The sequence below is a fragment of the Callospermophilus lateralis genome, unplaced genomic scaffold (assembly GCF_048772815.1).
Source record: "Callospermophilus lateralis isolate mCalLat2 unplaced genomic scaffold, mCalLat2.hap1 Scaffold_63, whole genome shotgun sequence".
Classification (NCBI taxonomy): Eukaryota; Metazoa; Chordata; class Mammalia; order Rodentia; family Sciuridae; genus Callospermophilus; species Callospermophilus lateralis.
In genome coordinates, this window is record NW_027514713.1 from 7,341,403 (window position 1) to 7,366,610 (window position 25,208).

Sequence of the window (25,208 nt, forward strand, 5' to 3'; positions counted from 1 at the left end):
CCTCAGAGCTATTCATTCTCCAAATCTGTCTCTTTTCTGCTTTCTCCCCCTTGTCCCTGTTTTTCTTCTGCTATTTTCACCTGCCCCACTTCTCACTTTTCTGCTCCACTGTGCCTTGGAACCAGGCTGTGGCCGCCTCCTCTCAAAGCTGCATTTGCTGTATGTGGGCCCCTTGCCTAGGAGCCATTGTGTGGGGAGAAATGGGAGGTAGAGGGGGCTTCCAGAGGAGAGGGCTAGCATGCTTGGAAGCTCCAGGTCCAGATTTTATACCTGAATGTTCATGCATCCTGCTTCCACCTGCTGCAGCTTCCCAAGAACATCCAAGAATGCTGGATGCCTTTAGGGGAGTTTTCAGGAAGAGGAGAATAGGTCATTTGCTTGGTGGTTGCACCTGGGGGGCTAAGGCATGAGGGATTCTAGGCACTCATTTCAGTACTGTCTCTCTGTTGTCTCCACAGGACTGAGATGTGCTGGTCCCAGCTGCTGTCTGAGAGGATGTCCGGGGTATCCAAGCCCCTGAGCTGAGTAAAGGTGGGCACATTCGCTGGCCTGAGGGTCCCCCAGAGCCCATGGTGGTGGTACCAGTTAACATGGAAAAGGCAGATGTGTTCATCCTCAAGGTTTGCTTCTAAAGCAAATGGGAAGAACTGGTCAAATGCACTGTGCAGACAGAGATCCAGGTAAGCTGGAGACCTGTGCACTCTGTTTGTCTGTTCCACCCTCTGCTTCCTGGACAGTTGAGCAACACTCCTTCAGCCCAGCAGGATCTCCTGTACTGCCTGGCAGAGGGAAGTTGGCATCAGGAGAGATGTTCTCAGCTGATGTGGCCAAACTCCTCTCCAGGTGTGCAACTCCATTTCCCTAGGGGCTTGGGGGACAGATGCTACAGCCTTGGTTTGAAACCCTGATTGTTTGTTTGGACTTTGTTCAATTCATTTCAACTCGTTAAGTATTTATGACATTTAAGTCTCTGCAAAGGACTTAAAAGCCCCCTCAAATACTCTCCAATGTAATTGGAATTAGAGGCATATGCAAGTGATTACATTTTCAAAAAAAGCTATCTAAGATTTCTGCTGGACATTTAGAGGATGGAGCTGGTGGGGCATTTAGAGGATGGTAATGAGCTACAAATGCCCTGGGGTAGATGGGCGTCACCAGGCTCTTTTGCCAGAGCAACAGCTCAATGGGCTTATTCTTACTTAGGGTCCTAAAATCTGTTAACAGATCCAGGTATCCACCTCATCAAGGCGTCTAGATACCAGGAATTCAGTTCAACTTAACTAAGTCTAAATGAAATTGTCATTAAAAGCAGAGTTCCAATATACTGGCTGATTTCACCACCTACATGTATTGAACAATAGCTACATGGGAACAGTTAGGTGTGTCTTTCTATACTCATGATCTCATTAAATCCTCTAATGGCCCCAAGAGATGGATTCAGTGAGAATGCATCTTTCCTCTGCCCAGAACATTCCTTATTGTTAATGGAAGGGAAAGTCAAATGGGTTCTCAGAAGGCTGCTTGGAGGATTTGTGATTTGAACAAGGAAGCAGGGAACTTGGAGGAAAGGCACCAACTCTGGGACAGCTGCCTGAGCTCTTCTCCATGGCATTGCCAACCCTTCCTGTTTCCTGAAAACCTGTGCCTCTCAACTCTGTGAGTGGCTCTTGGCAGCTTGGCCACATCACCATCTCACCTGCTGTCTGTTACGGCATGCACCTGCCTCCGCACACCAGAGCAGAGTGTAATTGATTAGCTCACTATGTTGGCCAGTTACCATTGTTGATTATGGCTCCATTGACTCCTTCTGTTTCCTGTAACTGATTTGATTAGGGCCTTGATTACTTGTCATATGGTTTCTGATATGGGATCATAAATGTGCCTGAATATAAGCCCTGGCCCCCTTCTTCCGGGGGACATTTTCCTATCTTCTTAACTGTCCATTTCATGAGTCTTCCTTCAGGTATGTCATTTTCATACATACATGATGCCATCCACTGTGAGCCTCACTATCGTAATTTTCAGAAGTTAACCTGATCTTCAAGTTTGAGGAGCACTCATTGACCTTTTGTGCTGAGAAGCAGAGAACATCTGGTTGGTTCAGCTTGGGACAGGTTTTATTGAGTTAACAGTGAGAAGGGCCCTAAAATATGGGTGGGATTTAAAGCAGAGACTCTGGGGTAAGAAGGGAGCAACAAAGATAGAGGCTGGGAGGCTGCTGGATGGTGGGTAGTCTGGCTTGATGGAAGCATTGGATTTATTTAGAAAAGCATCTCAAGTCAAGGCCAAGGTAGAAATTGAGGGCAGATAAAGAGGCCTAGAACATCAGGTTAGAAATTTGGAGTTGGGCAGGCACTGGGGAACAGCACCTAGTTTTTAGGAAGGGGGAGAGAGATTTTCTTAGAGTTGTGTGATGGCCTGGTGGGTGTCTAAGGGGAGGAAGAGCAGGAGGCCTATAGAAAGTTCAGTAAGGCCCAAGCTCAAGAATGGCTACCAGTTCTGGGGGCATCATCTGGAGGAGTGTGGGGACAAAGTTGAGGCAGCAGCAACAACAGAAGGATGGAATTGCCTTCTAGGAATTTCTATCCACGTTTTGACTTTTTCTGCTTCCAGTGTCTCCTGCTGGCTAAAGGTCACCTTCTAATGTCACTGATTATTACAAATACCTGTGGCCATAAAGCCACTTGGACTTCCAGCCATGAGCTGTCCTACCCTTAGTGGTGTGTGGCCTTGGGTCTAAATGCTTAACCTATCTGCACATCAGTCTGCCCCCTGGGGACCATGTAGCATTGCTGTAGGATTGGAGATGGCAGATGAAATGTATCTAGTGCACAACAGGGTCTCAAATAATTGGAAATATTGGTTGCATGGATGAGTTTTAGGTGATTACCCTGCTCAAAAATCTCTGAGGATCACTAAATGCCCAGAGAATGAAGTTCAAGTTGTCTTCTTTGGGTATTTATCCATTCATCTTTCTTATTTTCAAACTGAGAAGACAATCACATTAGTATTTTAAAATAGCACATGGTGTTCTGAAAGATGTTAATGAGGTTGCCCTGGAGAAAGGGTCTTATCTCAAGGAAGCTTAGAAGATAATTTGTTAAACAATTCTGAACAGATTCTTTTATAGCAAGCTTTCTCAGAACCTTTAATAAGCTAATATGCCCAGTGAGTCTTTGAGACAGGGGCACAGAAGTATTATTTTCTACCTAGCTGTTTCTTATTGGCCTAAAGAAATGCTCTTTTAAAAGTTGGTCCACTAGTCTTCTGAAAAATCATTTAGGGAACATTTATCCCCAAACCCTGGCAGCAGAACACAAAGGGTTAGAGAAAGAAGCTGGCAAATGGGATGTGGGTTAGGAAGTGGTGGCTGTTGTGTGGGAGGGAACTGATGAGGACCTGAACTAAGGGAGCGTCACTGGGAACAGATAAGTCAACCCATCTGAGTGTGTCTCTGGAGGCAGAGTCAACAGAATTTGATGATTAATTGGATGTAGGGAGGGAAAGAAAGGAAGGAGACAAGGATGACTCAAGCTCTTGCCTGGGCAGCTGAATGGGAGCTGGCACCATTCATTGAGATAGGAGCAGAGAAAGGAAGGGCCTTAAGATTCCAGCTCTACTTGTGGTGTGTTTGAAGTGTGTTAGAAGCACCTCCACAGCGAAATGTGGGCCTGGAGCTTAGGAGGAAGAAAGGACTTGGAGGTAAAGATTTGGCATTGTCATGCGATGGATGCCAGGCAAGAGGGCAGAATCATCCATGGAGGTTGAGTTGAGCAAGAGCAAGAGTTCCAGTTGGGAAACCTTGGGAAGTTAATTTCCAGAGGACTGATGAAGAAAGAGAAGCAAATGAAGGAAAAGAAGAGTCCAAAAAAAAAAAAAATGAAGAGAACTGAGAGAAGCAGTCAGAGGGGCCAAAGGCCAAGGGGCTTTAAGGAAGGAGTGTTTAGCAATGTTAGGTGCTCAGAGAAGTCAAGTCAGGGGAGGGCAGAAATAGGGTCATTGCCTTCAGCCACAGGTGCCATGGGTGACTCTTTGCTGGGCAGTTCCAGTGGAGAGATGGGGGCAGGAATCATTGTGCAATGATGGTTGAGTAGAGATGGTGAGAATAACTAGCATTTTACAGTTTTGACTATGAAGTGAAGGAAAGAGGAGAAAGCAAGAGAAACAAAGTCACCAGCCCAGACAATACCACATGTGGTAGTCCTTGAGTGGAAAGGTACATGGCAGGTTGGAGGCTGAGAGTTCCTTAAGATTGGCTTCTTAAAACATGTTAATAGTTTTGATCTTTACTCCATCCCTTGTGGGAAGATGCTGATGTCATTTAATCGATATCCAGAGATTGTAGGAGATGGAAGTGACAGGCTTTGATGATGGATGGGAGGTGAAGAAATTAGGGATAGGGAGGTGTGAAGAGTGGCAGCTCTGGTTCAGGTGGACAGGGCCCCCTCCCTAAGATGATGAACACTGGAGGAGAGACTGGGTGGGGAGTGACGTGTTCCCCAGCGCAGTTACAGATCTTTCAGTGCAATTGAGGTGCTTTAACACTTTCACATGGAAATGTTGAGTAACCGTTGGTGCATGTTCTGGAGGGGAGAACTAGTGTGGGCACAGACAGTCGAGTGTGGCCAGCCTCAAGGTGGTGGTTGAAACCATGGCTGTGGATGAGGTCACTGTGGAAAGGGTCTTGAATAATTCCATCTTCCATTCCACAAACAGAGTTGGGTGCCCATGCCTGGCACCGCGCTGGCCGTGGCCTGGGGCAGCAAAGTACCCCAAAACACAGGTACACTCTCTGCTTTCTCTGGGTTTCCTGGCCAAGGGTGAGACCAAAATTGACTTAAACCAAAGAACAAATGATTACAAACTGAGGCAAAAGCTCTGACAGGAAGAAACAAGGCTGAGGAGAACAAATAACACAGAAGAGTTGGGTCTGAACATCAAGGACTAGCTTTGCTATTCAGAGCCCACTAGAGGTGTCCAGTAGGGAATGTCCAATAGGGAACCCAGGCCTGGAATCCTTGACTGAGATTCTCCTGGAGAAGTACCTCCCTCCATCTACTTCCTGACAGCCTCCTTTCCCTAGCTTGGCTTTGACTTCAACCAATTTTTCATATCCAGCTCCATATCTTTTTTCACCATCCTCAGAGTACTCAAAATGCTGCCAGCACTTCCAAATTTGCCAAGCACATGTCCTTCCATAAGAACACTCCTGACATTCCAACACCCCCACTTGGCTGCATCTGATCAAATAGAAGCAATGGAGATTCACCCTGGCACAGTGCCTGCCGGGGCATGTTTCCAAAACATGTTTACTCCAGGCGTACTTGCTGACTTCGTAGAGTTATCTTTATTCCCAACTTACTTCTATGCAAATACAATAGACTCATGATGCTCGCCACGTTCAAAACCACAAAAGTACTCCCTGGATTTGGTTCCTAGGACCCCTCAGAAATCAGGTAGATGCTGGAGAGACTCAGCAATGTGCCAAATGAAAACCATACTTGGCTCTTCTTGATTTTCCACTTCCTTTTGGTTTGCTATTCAGAGGAAATTGTGTTTGTTTGGAAGCTTGGAATCTCTGTAGCAAGCAAAGGCTTATATCATTCTATTTTCTTCTAATGTGCTAATTTGCTTGTCTGGGAAAGAGGCTAAAATGGCATTCTGAAAACAACTTGCAGAGCATCACCCAGACGTGCCAACATGGGGTGTCTTCTTCATGATCATGATTATGTGCACGCAGTCCCCATCCTCTCTCTCTCCTTCTCCCTCTCCTTTTCTTCTCATTCTCTTTTAGGTGGGAGGGCTTACTATATGTCCTGGTTTGTCTCAGTTCCAGCTTACACATAATGTCCAGGGATAACCATTAGGAATGTCCCTGCCAAGCCCCAAAGTACAATGCATGTGAGGTTGAATTGTTTGGTCACCTGCTTCTAAGTGCCATGTTCTGTCCTCCCCGTGCCTGGCACACTGACTGCCTGTTTCGTGGTGTCTTCTCCCTCTGGCTGTCACCAGCAGACCCACTGTCTCTGTGTGTGCATCCCTATTATCAGACCATCTGTTTTTCTCTCTCAGGAGGGTAGTAAGAAAAAATGGGCATTCGTCCATGATATGGTGCAATGCAGAATTGCCGGCAGGACCCCCACTCCTAACCTATCTCTCAGCCAGCCTCCACTAGGCTGAAAAGCCAAATTTGAGATACATCTTCATTTTTTTCCTGAAGTGTCACTGCACTGGGAATTCATATTTGCATCCCCAGGAGGGACAGGAACTAAAGCCATTCTGTGTCCTTCCTGTCCTTCCAGATGCATTCCTCCCACCCAGAGCAGAGTCTCTGTATTGCAGGTGTGGTCCCTGGGTGTGGCTTCCCTGGAATGGGATGAGGGCAGAGTCCAGTTTCCAAGTGTGCCCTGTGCTTGTGTGACACCATCAAATTCCCATCCAACTTAGCTTCAAGCTTAAACCACTCACCTGATGTGGCACAGTGTGCTATGGACTGGATGTTTTTTTGCTCCTCCCCATTTTACATGGTACAGTCCTGGCCCCTGATGTGGTGGCATTTTGGAGGAGGGGCCTTTGGGAGCTACTTGGTCAAAAGGCTATATTGGACCTAATACTGAGTGTGACAGCATCAAAAGCTGTGGCCCCATGAATGAGATTATTGCCCTTACAAAGAGGTTGAAGGAAGCACCCTCTTCCCTTCTCTGCCGTGTGAGGATGCAGCAAGAAGGCACCATCTTGGAACCCTCACCAGACAGTGAATCTGGTGGTACCTTGATCTTGGACTTCCCATCCTCAGGGTCTGTGAGCAGTAATTCTCTGTTATTTATAATTATCCCTCTTAATGTATTTTATTATAACAACAGGAACAGACTAAGATAGGAGGTAATTAGATTTAGATAAGACCTTGAGGGTGGGGCCCCCATTATAGTATTAGTGCCCTTATAAGATGAAGAGAGGCCAGAGCACACTCTGTCTTAGCCATGGGAGACACAGCAAGAAGGCAGCTGTCTGTAAGACAGGAAGTGGACCCTCACAAAGAACTGGCACCTTGATCTTGGACTTCTCAGCCTCCAGAAATATAAGAAGTTTTGTTTAGGCTGCCCTGTCTGTGGTATGTTGTTTCAGCAGCCCAAGGGACAGAGACACAGGGCCAGCAGCTCCCTGAGTTTGGAGGAGCAGTCTGGCCTTCAGACCATTGGTCCAGGTTCTTGGTTTCCAGAGCATTCCTGCTGCCCTCATTCAGATGCAGCTAGGGCAAGGCCTCAAGTTTGGGATGCAAGGTTTGGGTACAAGAGGAAAGGAGGGGAGGGCTACCTGTACTAAAAGAAAACCTACCCTAATAAGAATAGATGAAATTATAGAAGGCCAGCTCCCCGTGCATGAGAACATCACTGGCATAGGAGAGGAAAGGCTCAGCCAGGAAGTCACAAGCTGGTACCACAAAGACACTCAGAATAATATAGAAGAGGCACACTCACAGGCCTCCTCCTTTCTGCACCCTCCCCATTTCCTGTGAGTGCTCCTGGCCACCCACCCACACAGACACCTACTGAGGCAAGCGCAAGGCAAACATGCAGAGTTCTGAGCCCCTTTGTTTATCTGTATGCTTAGATTCATGACAACGACAAATTAGCAGTCAGGTGTCTATCTTTTTATTTTTAACCTGGTGGTTGCTTTTCTAAATGTCCTTTTTAGAGGCTTTTATCACCTCAAACTGAATGCTTTCAGAGTGAGAAGTTATGCTAACTTTTATTATTTTGTTCTTCTATCACTTTTTTGAAAATTATGCCTTATGTGTTGAGGACATGGAACTCAGATGGCCTTTGAATCAGTTTCCTATTTCAGTCATAATGTATTACTACAAACCTGGGGCTTCAAAAACATAGGGATGGTTCCTTTGCAGTTCTGGAGGCTGGAAGTCCCAAATCAAGGTGTCAGTGGGGCCTTGGTCTCTCTGAGGGCTCTAGGACAGATCCTTCTCTGACTCTTCAGCTTCTGATAGTCCAGGTGTTCCTTGGCTAATGACAGCATTGCTCCAGTCTCTGCCTCTGTCTTCACACACCCTCCTTCTCTTTGTGTGTCTTTTATATGAACATTGCCATACAGGTTATGAGCCAGAATGACCACAGTCCAGAATGACTTCATCTTGAAATTCTTAACTCAGTTACATCTATATAGACCCATTTCCAAATGAGGTCACCTTGAGGTTCTGGAGGTTAGGACATAGGCATAATTTGGGGGACCCCATTCTTCTACCTCTTGATAGCTGTCTCTCAGTATCACTGTGTTTGTCACTGGTTTCTGTATGTAGGCTAGCACAGACCAGGACATACAGATGTACAGACCTAAGTGTGAGCTTTCTGCACACACTCCACCCAGACACACAACTGGCGTTGGAACTGAGCTTTGAACTTGGCTGACACAAGTCTACCCCTCCTCTCCACTTCCCAGAATTCTCAGCTGCTGGCCACCTGCAGGTTGTGTGCCCTAATGTGAGGCTTCCTGTGATGTTGCCAAGCATGTGACCCCCTAGGGTGTTGCCTTGTCACTCTTCAGGTGATCTCCTCCAGTTCCCCTACCTATGATTCTAACCTAAGTGGTGCCATATGTGTACTTCTAACTTCAGTCTCCCACGACTCCCAGTCTCTTCCCCACCTGCCAGGTTGCCGTCTCCACTGACCATATGTGCAGAATCAAACATCACCACCAGTCTTCTCCTCAGTCTTTTTCATTACCTGGTGCTCCACTCTTTGCCAACCATGTCTCAGGCCTTAGAGCTGTCATGACTTCGTTCATTCTCTCGAACTCTATTCAGTCCACTAGGAAGTCCTGTCAGGCTCCACCATCACAAACACCCAGATTCTGACTCCCTTCGACAATCCATTGCCTCTTTCTTGGTCCAAGCCATCAGCATCTCTTGTCTGGAATAACTCATTTGCCTGCTAACTGCTCTGCCCTTAGACCCACATGCTCCACCCTATAGGCAGCAGCTATGGTAAATTTTTAAAACACAGGTCAATTAGAGGGACATGTTTAAGGCATAGCTTAGATCATATCATTGCTCTGCTTTAAACTCTCCAGTGGCTCCTTATCTCACTTAAAATCTACAGTCTCACCTTGGTTCACAACAGGGTTTACAAGCAATTATTGTTTTCAGGCCAAATACAGCTGGTTGCTCTCATTTTTGTAAATACAGTTTTATTGAACCACAACCACACTCATGTATTATCTATAGCTCTTCTGAGCTACAGTAACAGCGTTGGGAATTTGCAACAGATATCCTATGGTCCACAAAGCCTCAGATATCTTCTACCTGACCCTTTACAGAAAACATTTGCTGACACCTGGCAGAGCCTCCCTGACCTTTCCTCCTATCAGTTCCCTCCATGCTGTCTCCACCCCAGCTCCTGTGGCACCAAGCGCACTGAATCCTCACATCCTCCCACCCAGGGCCCTCCATAATTTCTAGACCATTTGTCTGGAAGGCTCTTCTACAAAAAAGCAGCTCTGTTTCCCTTTCTCTTACTTCCTTCATTTCCCCAATTTGCTGAATTAATTAATGGTCCTTATTTAATGATGGATGGACCAATGGGTTCCAGTTATAAAGCCCAAAGAGAATGGCCACAAATCCACATTCTCCTCATTGTCACCACAATTGGGGTCTGGGGCATGGCTGTCAGTGGGCTGTAGCTATGGGTATATAACAGACCCACATGACAAAGACACTTCTTGTCTCAAATGTTAGTGGTGCCTGTTGATACTCGTTGATGACAATTGTGGAGCATTATAGTAAAATGGGTGCCTGGGACCCATCACTGGACATGAGAAAAACCTGCTTTACCTGGACCCTGAAGTAACCCACGTCACCCACCCCTCTTGCTGAGGCACATGCTACATGTTTACTTCATAGTGAATTGGAAAGTCATTACTTTAACAGGCAGAAATTTTTGAAGAAATACACCACCTGGTACTTTTCTTCCTAATCTTTATTATCCATCATTATCCATCATTCCTCCAAAACTTAGCAAAAGGCCCAAACTGGTGGTATATTAGCAAATCTGAATATAGATAGAATGGTTTTACCTTTAACAGAGTGGTTTTTTTTTGGGGGGGGCACCTCTCATGCACTGTAAGTCAGCCACAGAGAAGCTCTTGTTCCTTCTTCATGGCTTCCTTGTGCCTGCTTCTGGTCTCACTACAGAAGGGAAAAGGGAAGCTGCTGCTGGGCTGAGTGGGGTGCTGGGGCTGAGGCCCTTCATGGCTCTTGATCTGAGCAGAAGAAAGTTTTTTTTTTCATTCTTTCTTTCATCCAGCTGGCATGGCTGCATCAGCTGTGACCATGGCCTGATTGTCCCACAGGATCATTTATCATTTACCACCCTTCACCCACCTCTGCTGGTACTGGCTTCAGCTCGCCAATAGCCTCGGGTCCTTTTCTTTCTTTTTAATATTTATTTTTTAGTTATAGGTGGACACAGTGTCTTTATTTTACTTTTATTTTACTTTATGTGGTGCTTAGGATTGAACCCAGTGCCTCACTCATGCTAGGTGAGCATTCTACCTCTGGAGCCAGAACCCCAGCCCCCCTCAGGTCCCTTTCTAAAGACTGCTTTCTTCAACACTGCACCCCTTCCTTGGAGCTTGCAGGTATTGAGTGACTGCATCCCACAGCTCTGGGCCCACAGCTCTGGCCCCTTCCTTTGGCCCCTACCTACTGGGTTTCTGCCTAGGCACCAGCTCCCACTCACTCAGGCAAGGCCTGAGCCGTTGGAGAGATGCTCCATCCCCTGGTCTCAGACTTCCTGAGCCAATCAGTTCAGCTCTTCAGGTTGACTTGACCTTTGGGCCAGGTCAAGCACCTACTGTATGCCAACCACTACACTAAGCTCTTTATGTATCTGTGATCCACATAAGGCCGGCCAGTCTTAGTTCAGTGTCACACTCCAGAAAATGTTAGTCTGACATCTAAAAATAATTGGAAATATATTTAAATCTTTATTGTCATCACTTGGAAAGGTATCACTGGAAGATCACTGTTAATATAGGTAACAAAATTTCTTAAAATTCTCATAACCATTTACCAATTAGAACTAAAATGATAGTTGGTGTTTGTCTTATCAAAGATCAGACCTAGACTGTGGTTTTAGTTCGTATTGAAAAATGTCTTCATTAGTTTCCCAGGGCTGCTATAACAAAGTCTCACCAAAAGGGTGGTTTAAAACAATGAAAATGGATCATCTCACATTTCTGGAGGCAGGAAAGCCAAGAGCAAGACCTCAGCAGGGCCACGCTCCCTCTAAAACCTTAAGGGAACCCTCTCTTGCCTCTTAGCATCTGATGACTTTCCAGCATGCTTTGGTGTTCCTTGGTTTGCAGATGTGTCACTCAAATCCCACATCTTCACCTGGCACTTCCACTGCATGTGTTTCTCTCTACGTTTCCAAAATTCCCCCTTTTGGAGGATACTGACCATATTGGATTAGAGCCCATCCTAAAGTTTTCATTTGAGCTTGAGTAGTCTGCAAAGACCCTATTTCCAGATAAGGTCACATTCTAAGAACTAGAGTTTAGGACTCCAATGTGTCTTTTTGCGGGAACAAACTCAATCCATAACAGTTTCTTGCTGGATTCATAAGCAAAGTCCATTGTTATCTCAGTGAGAAAACAAGAGCTCTGTCAAGGGCAGTCAGGAAGGGATTTCCAGAGGACTTAAGTGTGTACTGGGCCTTAAAGGACACCTGTGATGACTGGGAGATCTCCAGGAGAAGTCAGGAGACAGAGGGAGCCAGGCAGGAAGATGATGTAGTCAAGCACAGAGAAAAGCAATGGCATGCTGTGGTGAGGGTGGAAAGACCAGCCCTGGGGCTAGGCAATTTGTGGGTCAAGAGGGGAAGACAGCACTGGGAAGAACAAATGGAGGGACATTCCAAAGGGCCTTTTAATCCTAATGCTAAAGAAAGTTTGGTTCTTATTCTCTTTTCATATAGAAAACAAGGAACCAATGGGAATTTTCAACTGAAGTCACTTGATTTAAATTTGTTCTCAATCTTAGAGTGACACCTTTTTGGAAAAAGTTGAAGCAAGACTCTCTTGAACCAAGGCTTAAGTAGATCTTATTCATTAAAGGTTGAATTCTGTTATCTTTAAAAAGAGGATCATTTAGTCTTGGTAGGGCAATGAGTAAGGAGGCTGAACTGAATCAAGCCCAGAACATAGTCTACAAGCCAGAGTCCCAGTGGGACTCCCAGGAGGCAGACCCAGCTTGGAGGCCTGGGTGGAAGAAGTGTGGACGAGGACTCTCACAAGATGCACCTGGAACAGGAGATGCAGGATCGGCTGGGGAAAAGCTTGGCTGTGACACAGTCCATTCCACATGGAACTCTGGAGCTCTGGAGCTAGGGCAGCTCAGTGACATTGACCCAATCAGGATGAAAGGACAGGCCTTGATGACTATCTATTGACCAATCACTGTATGTGAGCCATCCTTCATCAGGGATGTGACCTTAGCCAAGGACCATTTTTTGCAAAAGAGTGGAGGATGATGGGGACCTCATTTATCACATTGTTTTGAAAATCCAGCCACTGACATACAGTATGTCTAATAAGCTCAAGGAAAACAAAAAGATTAGGTGTTGCCTAAAAAGAGATGAGCCTGAGAAAATAGACCACAGAGATTACAGGGGAAGTACCTCAGTGTGATTGATGTGGTTAAAGACAGAGAAAGTAAATGGAGAAGATAAGTGCTTGGATGTCCTTTCTCTTTGGGAGCATAGTCATTTGAGTGTCACTCAATGACAGGAGAAATACATCTCGAGGTGATTTCATCCTCATGTGAACCCTGTAAAGCACACTTACACACACATCTGATGTCACTAGATGGTATAATCAGTGTGACTGCTATCCTATATGTGGTCCATTATTGACTATGTAGTGCATGACTGTAAGTTTTCCTGCTCTTAGAGACAAGACACCCATCATATTCTTTCTTTGTTTATGACCTACAAGAGGAAAAGCCAGAGAATGGGGAGATAGGAGAAGTCTTCTGGAGGAGGTTTTCACACTATTTGGTAAAGAAAATAAATCATCATTAGCCAAATAGAAAGAGAAGCCCTGGAAATGCCAATGTTTGTAAGAAAGCACCAGAAGGCTTCTCACATCCAGGCTGTGCACCAAGGGCAGGCTGAGTGCCTGGAAGCTTCATCCAGGGCAAACAAGGCCTTCCTTCAGAAAACAAATCCTGGGCTTATCCAAAGAGCAACTGAGAAAACTAAGACCATTTTTTTAAAAAAAATCATGTTCCATATGGCAATTGAGCAAGTAGTATGCATCTTTTACTATCATTTTAAGGGAGTGATTTATGAATAGAGAAAGAAATATTGACTCATTAGTGACAGGTGAGGACAGTGGGTAGAGCACCCATGTTGCTGCTTCCACCATTTGAGAAGCTGTGCAGGTACCAGAGAGCAGCAGGGAGCACAGAAAACAGGACCACTACAGGAGCCAACACAGGGAGGGTGGCCCCAAGGCCCCGAGCTTGATCTTCTCTGACTCCTCCCTGAAACTCAACCACTTTCTTCTATCTACAAAATATAAGTTCCTCCACAGCTGAGGGCTCTGCATGCCAATGCTGGAGCCCCTAATTTGCTCTGCACAGTGTGAATGGGGTCGATTGTTGCTGATGGTTTGAAGGAAGACCCTTTCTGCAGCTCAATAGAGAACAACTGGGAGAGGACTGTCCTATTTTGCTAAAAGTGTGTCAGAATTGGATTCACACCCTGGTTTGAGAAACTCCAAAGTTACTGTTCTTTTTGTGTCACTTGTGGTCATCAATCTTCTTTTTTCTCCCTGCTATGCCTAATGGGTCAGCCCATTTTGTAATGCAAATTCTGCAGTCCATATAGTCTTCACAGGTTGGGGGCATAGTCCACAGGACACCCCTCCCCTCAGACCCAAGATGCAGGCTCCAGCATTCCCAGACCACCAACACTTTTGATCAACTGACTATGGATGTGGGAGTTCCCTCTATTTGCTTAAGTTTCACCAAACCAACTCATAGAACTCAGGAAAGTGCCATACACATGAATGATTTTAGTTTTGACCAGTCAAAGGAAGAAATGCATAACACAAAGTCCAAGAAGATCCCAAATATGAAGTTTCCATGTCCTTAGGATGCATCACCAATCAGGAAGCTCACCTGAGCCCACAAGTTTCCAGGGTTTTCTCAGTGTTTATTATGGGGGCCTGTTTGGATGGTTGATTGAATCATTGGCCACACTGAACTTAATCTCCAGCTTTCTTCCCTCCTTCAAGGTAAGGCCATCATGTGGCTCAAAGCTCCAACACTCTAATCACAGAGTTGGTCTTTCCAACTTGAAAGCCTGAAACATGGTTGACCAGGACCCATCCTGAAGTCATCTAGGGTCCCTCTTCGTTCATTAGCATAGATTCAAGTGTGGTCCAGGTACCCATCATGAATTTCAAAGGCAATCCTATCACTTGGGAATTCCAAAGGTCTAGAGGCTCCTTCCCCAGAACGAATGTCATAGAATAGCCAGATTCTTCATGATACAACCTCAGTGACTAATGGTAGTCATGTTGGTAGTTTCCCTGGAGCATCAGATTTGTCCCTGATAAGAATCTTCCCAGCACTGGACAGCCTCCCAGAGAGTGTGTTTGAGCTTAGAGAACTCCCAAGTTCTTCCTTTCCTGGGGCTGAAATCTATTTTTCTATGAGCATCTGTTAAGCAAGGAGTTATGAATTTCCACTCCAAGGATCTAGAGTTACCCCACTATCTTCTCTACAGAATCTTTCACTTCCAAGAAAGAAACCTGGAAATTTATTGCCCAGAGCAGGTCCTGGAAAGTTTCACCAACCATGAAACGGAGAGCTGGACTCTGTCCAACCCCTCTCAGACACCTCGGAAAGCAGCAAGGCTCTGTCTGGCCTGACAGAAGTTTTATTTATCCCCTTGATATAGTATTTTTCTTTCACATGTGCTAGGTCCTATAGGAGTCTCTCCTCTCTTTTTATTTTGTAATTATTTCAAATTTAACAAGAAGTTTGAAAAAGTAGTTCTAAGAATCCAAGTCACCTTCACTCTGGTTCCACAGTTTTTCAATGTCTTCTGCTTTATTTACTAGCTCTTTTTTTTTCTTAAGCACATTCATTCAAGCATGCCCTTCATCTTTTTTTAAAACTATTTGAGGGCAAGTTGTAGCAATGTTGCCCATTATTAAAATGCTCCAGTGTTTATTTTCCCCAAACAAGGGCACTCTCCTGCCAAGTTCCACTACAGCCATGTAAATTGGGAAGTCAGTGTTATTCTGATACCACCACACAACTCACACCCCTGACACCATCATTCAGCCCATATCCCTGATATCACTGTGCAACCCACAAACTCCATCTGACTGACCCAGCCATGTCCATGGCCCTCAGTCCAGGAGCATACATTGCTGTCATATTTCTTCTGTTTTCTCCAATGTGGAAGAGATCCTCAATCCTTTGTTCCACAGGGACTCTGGGGAGACCCCTCACTCTGGGTCTCATCACCAGACTTGGGCCTCAAACTCTTGGCAGGAACATCTCAGAAGTGAAGCTGTGCTTTTCTTGCCGCATGAAGGCAGGAAGCGCACCAGAGCTGCCTGTCCTAAACTGGGAGCTGCTAACCTGGACAACTGCGCAATTAATGCCTGCCAGGTTTTCTTTTGTATTTGGTTGACATCTGAGGAGCAATGCCCTGAGACTGTCAATCCTCTGCCCTCCATCAGACCTCCACTCTCCAACTTCATCATTCTTTGATGAACCGTGCACTGATTAACCAACACTGAGCTTGTTGCCAAATGGTGATTTCTATTTCCATCCTTTTCTTTACATTTACTAATTTGCCTTCTACTAAGAAGAAAAGCATTCTCTTCTCCCCCATTTATTTATCTATTCAGAGTCTATTTTTTCCATTGGATGTAATTTCTATCATTATATGTTAATACTTAGGTTGTCCCAGATTTGGCCATTCTGGGTCCCTTCAAGCTCATTCTGTCTCATTGTCATATATTCCCAACATCCTCTAAACATTTTCTCTTTTCCTGGCATAAAAATGACATTTTAGGCTCATCTTGTACTTTTCTCTTTTCTTCTGCCCCAGCTCTGGAATCACCCATTTCTCCAAGGAACCTTAGATAACTTTCAGTGAAGAAGGGTATTTATCTGTAAACTAAGACTTGGGTGGTTGGTTTGCAAATCACTAGGGAATGTCCTTGCCCCTAAGCCCTTTTGGTAAACAAAGCTCAGTCTCTTTCTCTCTCTTTGTCTTAAACTATAAGTCAAACACTATTTCTAATTCCAGTTCCTTATATGGGGTCCTCTATAGCCTTCCCCTCTCCATAGTCTGTGTACTCTTTCCACCAGTAAAAGTTTCCCAGCATCCTCATAGATTTCTTCTTTGCTCAGCCCCCTGTGTGGAGCCAATTTCCTAATCACCAGCTGACTCTGCAATGGGCCCTCAGCCTCAACACTTTGACCTTTGGCCATGCCACCACCTCCTAGGGAAGGAAAAGAAAAAGAAAAAGAGGAGTAAAACAGGAGGCTCCAAAATTTTGTTTTCCCAATCTAGTTTATGAAGCACCAGACTTTGCAAGAGGTTGTTGTTAAAACAATGTTTTATTTGTTTGTGTTTTTAGTGTTTACCTTGAGTCAAGTGATAGTCTAAAGGGTTCTAACTAATTTAATTTTCACAAAACCATTCCAAATACTGCCATTTTCCCCATGTTCTAGATTTAAACACAAAAATTAAAGAAATAAACAAACAAAAATGGATTCCAGAGAGCATCAGTGTTGTCCAAGGACATCTAGCTGGGTACTGGTGAGTGGTTGGGCCCTGCTAGAGTGGCACCAGGGCTTGCTATTCCTGATAGTTGCTGTGTTGCTGTCTGGCTGTTAGTGACTTGAAAGGAGCTCTCAGCTCCCCAGGCCTCTTTCATTTGCAAAGGACACAGATTTGTTCATAAAATAGCACAGAGATTTCAAAAACAGTGAAATAGCTTGGTTGGACTCATCTTCTTGCAGGTAACAATGATAAAATCAGGACAAAATTTTAAAGCCATCTCTAAGGACTGAAGAGTGTCTACAGCAAGCAGAGACTAAGAAGGACATCTGCTCTTGTGACATGGACTGTGATTAATGAGTGGGAGTGCCTGGCTTTTCTTTGGAGGATACTATCCAGTCTGGGAGGGGTGCAGGCAGAAAGCAGCAGCCTTGCTAGCCCAAGGTGTAAGTGGTTAGAACCCGGGGCCGGCAGAGCAGCAAGAAGGGAGTCGCAGAAATGGTGAGCAAAATGAATAATCAACTTTTAAAAATCCCAATTTAAAAAAGCATCAAAATACACCAGGCACTTAGGACTAAAGCCTATAACTGGAAACTATAAAGCATTACTTAAAGAAACTAAAGAAAATCTAAAGAAACAGAGAGATACCATGTTCAGAATTGGAAGACTCAGTACTGTTAAGAGATCCATCCCTGCGTCCCCACCCCATTAAACTAGAGATTTAACACAGTCCCAATCATAATAATGCTACAAAGTTCTGGAAAAGAACAGGGAAAGCTGTTTTTAAAATCAATATGGACATGTGAAGATCTAACAAACCAATAATCTTGGGGAGAAACAGAGATTTATCCCATTTGACTTTAAGATCCCTAAAACTACAGTAATGTGTACATTAATGGTATCAGCGAGGTGTGAAGAAAGATCAATAGAAAAGAGTCAGAATTCAGAAATAGACCTAAACTTAGATAGCCAACTGATCTTTTACAAAGACAGGAAAACCATTCACTTGGAAAGGAAAGTTAACAACCAATGCAAATGACTGTAGAACTATATGAACAAGTGTTTTATCCCTGCTTCACACCACACAAACATTCATTTAAAATGCATCAAAGACCTAAAAGTAAATATTAAATCTATGAATCTTTTTAAAAATATTTTATAGTTGTAGGTGGACACAATGCCTTTATTTTTATTTATTTATTTTTATGTGGTGCTGAGGATCAAACCCAGTGCCTCACCAATGCTAGGTGAGCACTCTACCACTGCTCCACAACTATGACTCTTATAAAAGAAGACACAGTATATCTTCATGACCTGGAGGCAGGTGAAGATTTCTTAGGACGCAGAAAGCACTAACCATAAAAGGAATTTTTGATAAATTATAGATACCGAGCCACTAATATGGAAATGATTACAGATCTGGAGAAGATATTAGTAAAACAGATCATACAAAGTACTTTTAGCTAAAATGTATAAAGATCTCCTAAAACTCAATCACAAAAACACAACATAGAAAAAAGGGCAGAAGACTTGAACAGACACTTCATTAAGAACGAGTGTGAATGGCCAATACACAAGTAAAAATGTGATCAATGTCGTTAGCCATTGGAAGATGCAGATCAAGGCACAATAATATACTACTAGCCCTGCCCCTCAAGTGGTTCCCACACTGATCTGCTAATACATGCATGCCGTGCCTCAGTTTCCCTACTGAGATGACACATATTAGAAAGATGACAGCACCTAATGTTGGAGAAGGTGCAGGGTAACAGAAGCCCCATGTCACGATGGAAACACAAAAGTGGAACAAGCATGGCAGTTTCTCATAAGGCCACACAATTCTACTCCTTGGTGTCTATTCAAAGGCCATAAGAGCATCTACACACAAAAATATTGTAAATTAGTTTTCACAGCAACTTAATTCATAATGGCCAAAATTAGAAATAGCCCCTATTTCCAAGAGTAGGGAGGCTAAATACACATATTGTGTTTTCTTTATAAAGTAGAACATCACCATTAATAAAAAGAAACACATTACTGATATATACAACAATGTGGGGAAATTTCAGATATTGTCCTCTGTGAAAAAAACTGTGCCAGACACAAAAGAATGGCACCTATAAAATGACCCCACTTATGTGAAGTTCTGGAGGGGGTGGTTCCTGGGAGGGAGAGGTGGGAGTGAGCCACGAGGGATGACTGAGGAGGGAGAAGAGAAAACTTTCCAGGGATCTGGAAAACTGCCTTTCTTAATTGGTGTGTGGGTTTCACAGGTGCATTCATGTGTCAAAATCATAGAGTTAAAATTGTGCATTTTAATTTATATAAGTTTTACCTTAAAAGAAGAACCACAGAATAAATTAATAGTTGAGTCACAGTTGGAGAGTAGGGGGTGGCACAGATGAAGCAGGAGGGGCAGAATGTTGGTCATTGCTGAGGCTGGGTTGTGTGTACAAGGGGAGCTATTATGCTCCTCTGTTCACCTTACATATGTTAAAGATTTTCAATAATAAACAGCACAGGGGCCCAGCCCTAAGGAAATTAGACATTAGCCTAATGAGTTTTAACTGGGGAGAGGGAATGCTCTCAGTTTAAACACCTGAACAGGGAACTCCAGATGGGGCTCAGGAGGGAAAAGGGGTTGGGTACCATATCATGAGGACTTTGTGGACAGAGTGGTAAAGATGAGTGGTATAAGTGGATGGAGAGTGACGAAACTGTCTACTTCACATCCTCTTTCCCATGTCCCTCTCCCAGTGGGTACCCTAGGTCATAGCCCTCTTCCACATCCTGAGCGTCAATTGATTCCCATGCTGATTTGTTACAACTGATGACATGTTCATGCTGTGCCTCAGTTTCCCCAGCTCTCTCACAGAGCAGTAGTCAACTTCTCTGCAGTAGTCAACTTTCTCTGAGGGGAAAGGGAGGTTTTAGGCTGAGGGTCATCTAGCATCCTGGTAGGAGGTAGCTGGACCCAGACACATGTGTGCTTGGGCAGATGAACAACTGGGCATTCCTTCATAGTCATATTATTTTAATATTAGTTTAACATTCCCCTAGTGGAGATAGAAAGAAACAGATTTTCTTCTGAGAAAAAAGATGTCATATCTCCTTCTTTTTGTTCCAATTAAGAGATTAGCTGCATTTCATTTACTAAATTAGAGAACTTCTTGGAAGGCATGGTAAAAAATAACAACAACAAAAAATCATGAAATCTAAATAATAAACTGCCTCTGCTCTTCCTGGTCAGAACAGCAACTGCCTGGGCATCGATCCGTCTGTCACACCACCAAGCCATCCAACAGGATAGGTCAGTGCCTGCGGGCTTCTAAGTTTGCATCTGAGCCATCTCTCTGCTGTCAAGAGTCGGCTTCAGTCACCCATTACGTGTGGAACCACATAAGAGGCTTGAGGAAAAATGTTGCAAAAGTGATGTCAGAACAAGGCAAGGCCTCAGAGGTTTACTTCCAGGCAGCCAGCTGCCCAAGTGGCCCTCCTGTCAATCCAGCTCTGGCTCTGGCCAGGAAGCTAGGACATCAGGCTGTGGGCAAGTGGCCCAGTTAACTAGAGGCCACCTTTCTTGTCATATCTTCATTTCCTATGACCATCCTTCTTGTGAAGGGACTGTGCCACTTGCTCCCTTGAGGTGAGTCTTGTCCTTCTGTATTGCCCTCTCCATCATCCCAGTGAATCAGCTTGGCCTAGTAGAAATCTAGAGTCCAGCAGGCCAGGGTTCAAAATCCCAGCATAATGCCATGGCTTGTGTGACCTACATCAGTTTCCTCTTTGTCACACAAGGACAGTGACACCTGCTTATTTCCCCATGTTGTATAGATTCAGTGAAATCGTGTGTGTAAAGTATCTAGCAGTGCCTGGTCTGGTACTCAGTAAGGATGGTGAACTTGGGAACCATTGTGAAGGTGCTTTTTACATGGCAGGTGCTCAGTGAGTATTAACTGGTTCAACTGGAATGCAGTGCAGAAGCATAGCACCTGTGTTGTCTCCTCAGTTCTGTCTCTGTCTCATTTTGGCTAAATGAACAGCATTTGTTCATTCACAACATACAGCTCACTGTGTACCACATCTTGCACTAAGTGCTAGGGAATCAGAAACAAGTACATAGTTAAGGCAGAATCCCACCCTAGAGACTCACACACCCTGGGGAACCCAGTAAGGAACACCCCTGAGTTGTGTCCCTCTCTTCTCTGCAGGAGATCATCACCTCCATCCTGCTAAGTGGGTGGATTGGGCCCAACATCCAGCTGCCTAAGTGCTATGGACTGAGGCTAAAGCACATGAAGTCAGATGAGATCCACTGGCTGCACCCCCAGATAAAGGTGGGTGAGGTGCAGGACAAGTATGAATGTCTACACGTGGAGGATGAGTGGAGGTAGGAATGTGGGGTGGGGAAGCCCTGGAGGTCCTCCCCAAAGCACTCCCCATCCTCAGAATCTTCTAGAAAATCCAAGTGGCATCATAGACTTAGACCTCCTACAATATCTAATGCATGCATTTTCAAAGCCTGGCATGGACTCACAGTAAATCTGTATCCAGAAATGTTCCCAGTTGGGATACTGTAGTGCTATGGTGAAGGGGAGCAAAGGATAGGGAGGATGGAGGGACCCACTTCCTCCTGGAGATTTGAGCTTCCCTGCATCACCCAGAGTCTGACCGCCTATCACAGGTATGACCTTCAAATCCGCTACTTGCCGGAAGACTTCATGGAGAGCCTGAAAGAGAACAGGACCATGCTGCTTTATTTTTACCAACTGATAAAAAGTTCCTCCAGAGTCCCATTGCACCCTCCAGGCCAAGTGTATCCATAGGATGATGGAAAGACAAAGCCCAGATTTGTCTTTTTTGCTATGCCTGAGGATCATTGTCAGTTGTTCCAACCTTGGTGCAGACCAACCTGTTCCATAAGCTCCCAGCTCCTCTAGGACTTCCTTGGCTTCCCAGGTGATTGGGCTAATGAAGCAGGAGCAGGTTAACATACAGGCCCTGGGGTCTTTCATAACTGGTTTTTAGCCAGCTCTGCCATTTACTAACCTGGTATTCTCAGAGACTTCATTTACCTGCATGAAACTGTCTCCTTGTCTATAAAATACTAATACCTACTCAATGGGGTTATTGTGAGGATCAAATGACATCATTGGCACTGTGCAGGTAAGCTGTCTCTGGGAAGATGAGACCCCTGGTTTAGAGCACCTGCCAATTCCCATGGTGTAAATGCTCCTTCCAAGACCTGATTCAAGCTACCAATGGGATATTCACCAGTTCACAAAACTTCTAAAGATGTGATAACTGGCTCTCTTGAACAATTGCCAAGCCTCTTTGACATGCCATAGCATTAAATAAGTGCCCAGCACCTGTGTGAAGATGTGCCAAGGAAGAGTGAGCTACTTCCATTATTTTCTAGCTGGTCTCAGCTGCATCTCCCCTCTGGTTTCCTGGACACTAATCCAGACAGGGCTTTGGAAAAATTAATGACTCCTCCCCAAATATGGGGGGGGTCAGTTCTCTCCAAATTGGGATGGGGTGAAGACTCTGAAGCAGGAAGAGAATGTGTATGAAAGTTCACCTGTGAAGGGGCTCAGGGGCCCAGGGGGCAGAGGCAGAGCTGAGAGGGAGCTCCCATCCTGCTCCCCATCCCTGCTCAGTGCTTGTCTGTGGTTAGGTGAGCATGAGACGGCTCTGAGGCAGAGGTGTGTCACCTCCTGGGGCCTCTGCTCAGGGAAGGGGACAATGACGGTGTGAGTCTGAACTGTGATCCTTCTCTTGCCAGCTCCGGAGTGACTACATGCAGTGCTATGCCAGCAAGGTCAGTGAAGGCATGGCCCTGCAGCTGGGCTGTCTGGAGCTCAGGTAAGTAGCCTCAAGGTCTCACCTGGGAGAGCTGGGCCAGAGGCTGGCCTGGACTTTCAAGCATCTAGGGTGGAAGTGGGAGTAGGCATGTGAGAGCTGAGAAGGGGAGGAGAGGAAGCCAGCAGAGTGGGCCTCTAAGGTGCTCGTCATCTGGTCCTTGGAATAAATGGGAGAGAAGGACAAGTTCCCTCTGCTCAGACCCCACCCCCTACCCTGCCCTTGCCTCTGGGCTGCCTGCTTCTCCCTCTGTCCTTTTCAAGTGTTTCTGCAAATGCTTCAGAGCACAAGGCCAGGCCCTGGGGCTGTTGGAATGTAGGGGTACCCATCTTTGCTGCCCACTATAGCACCGCAGCTCCAGGAGGTACTCTGTGTGAAATTAGCACAGCATTCAGCGATGTCCTCGAGCTCACAGTGTTTGGGAGGTGACAGATTTGTACACAATTAATCATAATATAAGGCAGAACGAACATGTGCCACTTCCAAGTGAAGCCATTAACCTTGCCTGCAGGCAGCAGGGAGAGGGGATTTGAACTGCTCCTAGAAGGAAAAAATACCTCTTGGTTGGCAGATAATGGCACCCAGTGGGACATGCATTCTAGCCCGCCCAGGGATGGAGGAAGAAAGGCATAGACTAGAGAATGGGGGTGGGGTGAACTTGGAGAGCGAAGATGGCTGGCATGTAAGAGGCCATGATAATGGCAGGCTAATGACATCATTAGGACAACAGATACCATGTGCCTTGTCCTGCCTTCCAGGAGTCCTGCAGCCCTATACCCTGAATGGCATCCTATAATCTTCCCCTCTGGAGTTAGACAGTTCTAAAGAGTTTATCTTTTCCTTTTTGTTGGTGGATCTCACACTTAGGGCTGTGGTATCACTTGGAAACTCCAGTGAATCACCTGTCAGTCATCACTTAGTGAAAACAACCCACAGGGGGATCTATTTGCATTCCACTTCACATTTTTACATCCTCCAGTCATCCCCAAACTGTTATTGGTTGTGGCTTCAGTGCCAGGGCCTGTGCTAAGAGGCTGGAGGATGAGGCTCTGGAAGAGAGTGTGGTCAGGAATAGGCAGGCTAGAGAGGCTGCTCTCTGATCAGCCAGGATTGCTCCCAGGTCTGTTTCCTGAAAAGAAACAGCCTCATGTCTCCTGAGTTTCAGGAGCATCAGATAGAGGTTCCTATTCTTACCAGTGACCCCTGAGGTCAGGGGGTGTGATGATGGGGAAAGAGCATGGGAAAAACCTACTTTGTAAAACTGATAGAAGATTTTTCAGGTCTGATCATTTTTAAATGAAAAGGGTAGATGGAATGTGGTTTTATATGAAGTTGGGCTATTTTATATTGAAGTGTTGACTATTGTCACGAACAGAGTCAGATATGGTTCTGAAAATCATACCATGAAGTCAACTCTTCCAGGGATGTGACTCTTGCTTGAAAATCATGGGTAACAGTCTCTTGTCCTGTTAACATCACAGATTATACACTTTGCCTATGGCTAACGGCATCACCAGGAAAAGAGTATGCATTGTTTCTTGGTGTAAAAAAGAAGTATGGAGGTGCAGCAGACATGAGATTAGGGACATGAATCCTCTGTGAACTCAGATTAGATCCTATCTGGAGAACTGGATATAAAGATGTACAGCACAGGTCAGAAGCTGGGATTTCTGGGCATGCATCCTGGGGCTTCCATTGACTGTTATTCTGGGCAAGTCGTCTGATCTCCCTGTGCCTCAGTTCCTTCATCTGTAAAATCAGAATGATGGAACAACTTCACAGGGTTGTTAGGAGGAATTAGTGAGTTACTATATTTCAAGTACTTACAAATATGACAGGGACTAAAGTGTTCTGTAACTGTGTATTTACTTGGCTGACATTTTTCTCTCAACCCTTATTTTATTTACTTATTTGTCTCTAATAGACTTTTGTTCAGAGAAGTTTTAGATTTGCAGCAAAACTGAGCAGATGGCACAGATTTCTCTTGTGCCTCCTCTCCTGTACCCACACAGCACTCCATCATCGCCACTCTGTGAGTGTGGAGCAATTGCTCCGATTGATGCGTCATTATCACCCAAATGCCACAGTGCACATGAAGCTTCTCTCCTGGAGGTGCACATTCTCGGGGTTTGGACAAATGCTTGCATCCACAACTATGATATCATACGGGCTAGTTTCACTGCTCCCCAAATGCTGCATGTCCCCCCTCTTCATCCCTCCCCCCCACTTACTCCCCGCAACTGCTTGGCTTTATATTGTCACCTTGTTTTGCCTTTTGCAGAATATCATATAGTTGAAGTGCAGCCTAACTGATGTTTTATTGATCTAGTGGAGATGCTTTAAAAATGCCAACTATATTATTTAATCTAAATCTCCTGCTCTAAGTTAAAATGTGAAACTCATGGCCTATATGCTAGAAATAAGTTTGAGGAACCAAATTATTTGTCCCTCTGTGGCATCTTAAACAGACTCAGTTTTCCCCAGGTAGGAAGACCCCCTGTCTTACTGTTCCTGGAGTTCAGT

The 25,208-nt window shown here is 45.0% G+C and overlaps 1 pseudogene; it reads left to right on the plus strand.

Moving 5' to 3' along the window:
• Positions 1-495: 495 nt before the first annotated feature.
• Positions 496-25,208, plus strand: part of LOC143389482 (protein-tyrosine kinase 2-beta-like) — a 49,510-nt pseudogene continuing 24,797 nt past the window's right edge.